The 7,781-nt window shown below is 39.9% G+C and overlaps 1 long non-coding RNA gene across 1 annotated transcript; it reads left to right on the forward strand.

The window, feature by feature from the left end:
- Positions 1 to 2,694: 2,694 nt before the first annotated feature.
- Positions 2,695 to 6,135, forward strand: LOC147631139 (uncharacterized). Its single transcript, XR_015267465.1, has 3 exons — positions 2,695 to 3,560; positions 4,368 to 4,409; positions 5,579 to 6,135. It is a non-coding gene; the product is annotated as an uncharacterized LOC147631139 (long non-coding RNA).
- Positions 6,136 to 7,781: the final 1,646 nt, after the last annotated feature.

Below are 7,781 nucleotides of genomic sequence, written 5' to 3' on the forward strand. Positions count from 1 at the left end.
CACCATTAAAGTAAGGAAGCCCTGAGATCCAAGGTGCTTGGGTGGTGAAAGCAATGCACTGCACCAACCCAAGATGCAACTTTTGTATGCCCTGCTCTATGTAAAAGCAAACTTTGATGTGTTAGATCCCTTGTAAAACTTTGCGCAGTATGTTATGTGAGAGGGAAAAAAAGAGATGCATTTTATTGTGATTTTGTAGCATTCTCCAAAACTACTGCTCCTAATCTCACAATAGCATCGTATGGCATGCCAACAAGATGGGAGCACCTACATTCCTAAGAGTGCGAATTGTTTATTCACTTTTTCTGGTGTCAAGGCTTCCTTGTGGCATAGAGTGTGTGTCTTTAGAGATCCTCACTGGCTTGTAGTAGTGCCGACATTAGTGTCTTCCGCTCTTTTTCTTTTAGCCTTCTCCCTGTTGCACTTCTAGTTCCAAAACTGAACCTTCTCTCCATCAATGCATGTCACCACCGCATCATCTTTCAAGTCTCTAAGGACTTGAGGTAGATTTCTTAGCAGAGTGCAAGTGGAGTGCAATAACTCCATTTCCTTCCACTCCCCATAGCTATTAATAAGATCAGAATGGATAAGGTATAAGAAGAGGAAACCAATCGACGAGAAATATGAACTTTGACCTAATAAAACAACCCCTTTTTCTTTATAGCCTTACAAAACATTTTCAAGGCATAGTAAAAATTTCCTTATAAATACATTTTGTACATTTACTAAAAGTTATAGAATAAAGAACCCCTTGATGATGAACTCACATGTACCCCTCGAGCGTGGTCTTCACTAAGGAGAAATAAAGTAGGAGAATGGATAAGTGATATACGTGTGTGTGCTATATGTGGTTGTAGACAACGCGAGCGCATGGGGGGGAGAGAGAGAGAGAGAGAGAGAGAGAGAGAGAGAGAGAGAGAGAGAGAGAGACAGACAGACAGAGACAGACAACTTACATAGTGTCTTATGTGTATTGGTTGGACTGTATGCATACGATTGAATATACAAAAATTAACAAAAAACAATAAGTTCCAATCAAATCTAATGTCTCTCATTCATGGCTAGATAAAAAGGACATCATCCGACTGAATAATATGACCAGATGCCCAAACATTTCATAAGGGAGAGGAGAGAGGAAGGTGTCACTATCAAACTGACACTACCTAGCCACAAATATACGACCAAGTGCCGAAATGAAGGACATACTTATCTAAAGGCACTCGCTTGCCGTGCAATATGACTGAGTGCCTAGAGATAAGCACCATAACAAAATGGCCAAAAACTCACACATTTATGACTGTAGTAAGTGAGTGACACACACTTACTGAATACGTGACAATGTAATGGCCAAAAACTCACACATTTATGACTATAGTAAGTGAGTGACACACGCTTACCGAATACGTGACAAAGTTTATATTAACTTAGTTTATATTAACTTACTATAGTAGGGAAATGACATGAGCTTTCATGACAACGTGCCAAATATTACAACAGTCATGCACACACGCATACACACACCTCACCTGAATGTTGCAAGTCTCATGTTGCTCTACTCCTAGAATACTCAAGCATGCTCTTCTATGCTCTACTACGTTGTACTGTGGTCTCTACACCCCACCACCTAGGCCCGGTATATATAAAAATTTATAGCCCGCCGTCGGGCTTTTGTTTGCCCCCAACGGGCCCACGGGGCTTCCTTAGTAACCTGGCAAACCAACCAGGAAAGGTCAAAAGCCCAGCGGGCACCGGTCGATCTTCTTCATAACCCCAGTGGACTTTTGTAGGTTAACCCTCCAGGAAATGACTGGCTATTTGTGAATGAGTGATCATGGTTAACATGTTATTCACGCTTCATATTAACACTAGATTTTACGTGATCACATAAATATGAAATCCCTCCAAGACGGACAATGGTGGGTAGCATCAAGGGCATCTTGTTGTCCTTAGAAAGCATCTTGTCTTCATGAACAATATATCAATAATAAAAAACAATGTAATGAGTATTAAGACGGACAATGGTAGGTAGCATCGAGGGCATCTTGTTGTCCTTGGAAAGCATCTTTTTCACGAGTCTTCATGAACAATATATCAATTATCATACAACAATGTAATGAGTATTAATAAAACGCAACCATGATACTAAAGAATTGATTAGCTCAAAAAGAAGTACACCAAAAGAGGCTCATTACACTAACGTTGCTCCATCCATACATTGTTTACAAATTGACTAACTCTAGAGTGGAACGAAGGATTAAATATGCACAACCCTCATATAGTGGAGCCCTTGCTTCTCATAAGAGTGCTTCATTGGGTGTGGCACTTTTCTCCCTCCTCTCATATCTCTTCAAAGAAGTTGATTATTATTCCTTCGTTGCCATACCATTCGGTGTCATGTCGTCGTCATCCAATGTCATATCATCATCAAAATCATGTAGTGTCTCTTGAACCATGGCATGCATGGGATGCATCCATGGATGCTCAACCGAGATCCACTCTTGGTGGAGTTTGTGTTGCCTCCGTAATCAACCAATTGTCATCGAGTAATGAGGAATTCACTTGATTATCCTCCAAGCCACTTACTCATCTTCATCCTTCAATGATAGCACAATGAGTCAACTATATAAGATTAGCCATACATGAAAAAAACACATACCATTCATTTGTGATCACTTGCTCAAAACACGCCGAAAGACTAACCGATGAGATGGACTTGCGTCAAATTCCTCCACGTATTCATCTGTGATCGAACAAAGGCACACAATCATGTGTTTGCATCTCTTGCAAGGACATCATATCTTGTGTCAACCACTCGCCACATTTCCTTTGCAGGAAGGGTATCTACGGGCTCATCTTCATCCAAGGATGATAAGGCGGTAGCACCCCGTGGCAAAAAAACAATCCTTTTAATGTGGGAAAAATAGGACATTATGTGCAGAGGAAGTGCCATGTGTACTCAAATTTCTCTCTATTGTTTTCCACAGTGTTATACCAGCCTGGCTCTACTGACCTGACTGCTGGCTCGACCAGTATTAGCCTATAGTCGGGATATTTTTCAGGCCAAAATTCGAGCCCATAACCATGCTAGTAGCTGGGTCTGTAGCTAGGCCAATAGCACACCGAGAAAAACAAAACAAGAGTTGTTTTATTCCGCCACATGCTACACTATCTTGTTACTCGGATGGAATGACACGAATTTCACTCACACCTCAATTCCTTCAACCCTATCTCATCCCTCGCCTCATCTATTCATCCCTCATATCCCTCCTTGGCAAGAACTCACATCCTTTTCCTCTTCTTATATCCTTCCTTAACAAACCCCTCATCTCCCTCCTCTTATATACTTCCTTCTCTCTGCAACAAGCATGCAACACATGAAGATTGATTATGCATGTAATCAGCATTAAGCTCCTCCTTGCCTCCATTTGCGAAGAGTGACCTCTTACTAATAAAAGTAGGACATGTGTGCTTTACGTTTTATCTTACCTAATATTTGGCTTTTATTTTTATTTTTACATGATAATTTCACATAAGGTGAGCAACCCTCTCCTCCACATAAGGTGAGAAATCCTCTCTATGTTTATGGTTTATGGTTTATGGTTCATGTCTTCTTTGTTCATGGTTTATGGTTTATGGTTCATGTCTTCTTTGTTTTCATCCAACACCTTGCCCTTCCTATTAAGATAAAGCTCTAAACCTTAAACTGATGGTACACCTCAGATGCTATGGGAGTTTTTTTTTTCATGTTACTAGTATACATAGAAGGCTCTATGCATAAAGAGACATCTATGCATAGAGAGCTTATGCATATGAGGCCTCTAGTATGCATAAGAGGCCTCTACGCATGCATATTAGAGCTATGCATAGTCTATGTATGCTCTAATATACAAATTGGAGCATACATACAGCATGCATATGAGACCTCTATGCATGAGATCTATACATAGAGGGCTCTATACATAAAGAGCTTATGCATATGACACCTCTATGCATAAGAGGGCTCCACGCATGCATATTAGAGCTATGCATGCTCCATGTATGCTCTAATATGCATATTACAGCATACATGGATCTAATATGCATATATATTAGAGCATGCAAAACTCTAATATATATACATAGAGCATACATATGCCCTATCCATGAATATTAGAGCTTCCCAAGCTCTGTGTGTGCTCTAATTAGCCTACATGCTCTATGTTTGCTCTAATATGCATGCATAGCTCCAATATGCATGCATAGAGAATGCATGACAGGCTTCTATGCCTATGCATTGCCTCTACACTTTGCATTAATATTTTTGTAGGTTTATGATTGTGTTTATATCTTTTTTTATTTTTCTATTGTGTGGCTCTTGATGATTGTAGGTGTTCTTTGTTTTGGTCCAACACCTTGTCCTTTCTATTGAGGTAAGCTCTAAAACCTAAACCCTTTCTATCAATGGTACGCCCTTGGATACTATGCATTTTTTTTCCATGTTGCTAGTATGCATAGAGGACCCTTTGAATAAGGCTCTATGAGGCTTTTATGAAAAACCACAAGCTTTTGTATAAGCTTTACACAAGCATAAAGCTTATGTATAAACTTTATGCTCATGCATAAGCTTTGCAGAAAGCTTCTGCATCAAGCTTAAGCTTATGCTTTATGCATAAAACTTATCCATAACCATAAGCTTATATATAAGCTTACGATTATGCATAAAGTGTCATGCATAAGTATTACACATAACCATAAGCTTATGCATAACCAACTTATGTAAAACTTTATGTATAAAGCTTATGGTTATGCATAAGCTTTACACATGAGCTTATACTTATGTGTAAAGCTTATGCATAAGCATAAATCTTATACATAAGCTTATGCATTAAGCTTCGTGCATAAGCTTTATGCTTAAGCTTATTATCTTATTGGTTAATGTAGAAGTTTACTAATGGTTTAGGGATAGCGTACTTGGAGCACTCCAAAGCAGACTACACAATACTTCCCAATTGTACGCAAGAGTTTTCAAAAGGACAAGAAGCTGCAAGAGGAGCAAAGTTGCCACCTATTTATTACAATTGGCATGCATTGTGAAGTGTGCAAAGTAGTGTTCCAAGAACGTAATGCCCACATGAGGACACATCCCTGCATAAGGCTTACATGTATGCACGTCGAGCATGCATGGATTCTGTGGGTGTATGAAGCTTATGCACGAAGCTTTATACACTTTCTTTATGTGTAAGATTATGGAAAAAAATTCATGCATCAAACAATAAGCTTATGCACTTGCTTTATGCATACACTTTATGTCTAGGCTTTTGCATAAAGTTTCATGTGTAAAGCTTCGTGCATAAGCTTTTTGCCTTATCAGTTAATGTAGATGTATTTTTGGGTGGCTTTGTGTGACTTGAACTTATCTGTTGTCCAAGATGTGGTGTCTTGTGCTCCCTTCACTGATGTGGTTACACTGGGGAGATAACGCTAACGAAGTTGATAAGAATAGGGTGAGAGATAGGTTCACTATTTGGCTTGTTACCATACTACCTAAGTCTTTCACTTGTTGCCATTGTGCTTAACGAGCTCTATGTTGTGTATGTAGGGATGGCATGAGGCCTCAAGCTCTCAAACCCCTACACAGCATGATTCACATCGGTCCAAGGGTAACGACAGTTCCCATGAAAGATTCTCAGGTAGGAGTTACAGGGGTCTTACGTAGGCAAATGTTTTGGAAGTGGCAATGAGAGACACGCTTCTCCCTCTAGAGACCTCAATCTTCACGACTACTTGTACTATGTGGTGAGACCTCGTGGTAGAGTTTTCATGGATGACTCTAGCATGGCAGTCATGATGCACTTGACACATCTCATGAACTCCACCTATAACACTTGTTTTAAGAGATGAGAACAACAATTCGATCGGGACTTTGACTGTCTCCAAGTGTGTGCCTCAATGAGAGATTCTCCAACCCTCTTGACGGGCGGTCGAAGAAATGGTTTCGTATGAAAAACAACCTATTCATGAACACAGCTAGACTTTTATTTTGTTATCTTTTAGACCTACCTATGATAAGGCATTACCCTTTTCTGCCCAATCTCAAATGTACTTAACAATTAAGTGATGAAAACTACATTTGGCCTGAATCTCATACAAAGTTTGTCGTCTTTCATTTTCAATGTTTATATACGAATATGATTTGTCTTCACTTTCACTTGCACATGTTTATATACGAATATGATTGTCTTCACCTTCACTTGCACATGCCCAAGCACGAAAAGAGACTCATATAGCATGCACTACGACAATTACAAACTGGCAACTGTTGCAGTGCATAAAAGGGGAGCCCGTTGTTTTTTTGTTGTTGCAGGCCTAGCATGACTACTGGACCAACTATTTCTATTACCTAACTACAAGACCAACAGTAACCGAATGCCTATAATCGGACCCACAGCCATAGCACATTTTTTGGACAATGCCAAAAATACATATACTTGCCCACTGGCCTATAGGGATGAGAGGTGTAGCCAACCACCCGCAAACTTGTTGCCAAAGGCAACAAGACCATCTCGGCTACTACGAATCGACTCGCAAAAAGGTCCCAAAAATACATATACTTGCCCAACTACAGGGCTAGCTAGGCCTCCATTGTGTTGTAGTGTAGGACTATGGCTATCCTATGCAAGCTGTCTAGAAGACTCAAATGCCATCCTACAGAATCTTAGAACAAGTATTTTCTTTGGGAAAACAATAATCATAGTTAACACACCATAGTTTTCTAGTGAAAGTGAAAAGCAAGGGAACATACTAACTAGAAAACACGACGGTTGGAAATTTTAACTGAACCAGCACTTGGCTATCCTTCACAAAGTTCTCCCACAATCCACGTTTTGGAAAAATGAGGTAGTAAAAGAAAGAGCTAAGGATTTTAGAAAAGTTTGATGCGATGTTTTGGCAGCACACGTAATCCATGCATGTGTCCGGCTCTCTTCCACGCAGCTGAACATCCTCACAGCAGGGTTTCGGTGAGATGCTGGCACAGAGGATGGGCACGAAGGGGAGAGCTTTGTGTGTTTGTGTGTGTACACAGATCTTCCTGTTTCCATCTCCGAATTCTAAGACTGAATGCTGACTTGCCACATTAAGTTAGGGAGCTTCCAGTAATCTAGCCAAATTTCCTTTTAAACGCAAGTCCTGAACATCAACACAAGCTACACATGTATATAGGTATATTTCATAGCTCTCACGCAAAGTGGCATGACTTTCCCAGATTTTGTGCATACAATGGCATGATGGCATAGTTTGGTTTCGTGACAAAAAACCTGGCAAAAATAATCATGACTACAGATGATTCTCGATTACAAATACAAAAAATAAAATGCTTGTGCTCAGCAGCAACTTGTGCCATTATAATGATGATGGAAAGACTCATGAGAAGCCACCTCACTGCGATTCTAGTGAGAGCCCTATTAATCAATCAGATTCATTGTTGTCTGTGAAGGTTAAATAAAAAAGATATGGTTGGATAATCCATGCTACAAACATGCATTTTGGTGTATATCCATATCCAACCTTCCACCATCTGTACCATGTTGCCGCCCATTTGACAAATATATACCAATGGACAAACTAATGCATTCTGGTGTATACCCCACCTTCCAAGACCCACACCCATACCGTGTACATGTTCCCCATTTGACAAATATATACCAATGAAAACTTCAAGTTATTTCCTAAACTTAACAAAAACCAAAAGCGATTCACTTCTTTAGAGTCTACTCACAGAGCTTCAAACTTGACGCCATGGG

This window comes from Cibotium barometz, chromosome 15 (assembly GCF_041138505.1).
Source record: "Cibotium barometz isolate CiBa-2024 chromosome 15, ASM4113850v1, whole genome shotgun sequence".
In the NCBI taxonomy this organism is placed as follows: domain Eukaryota; kingdom Viridiplantae; phylum Streptophyta; class Polypodiopsida; order Cyatheales; family Cibotiaceae; genus Cibotium; species Cibotium barometz.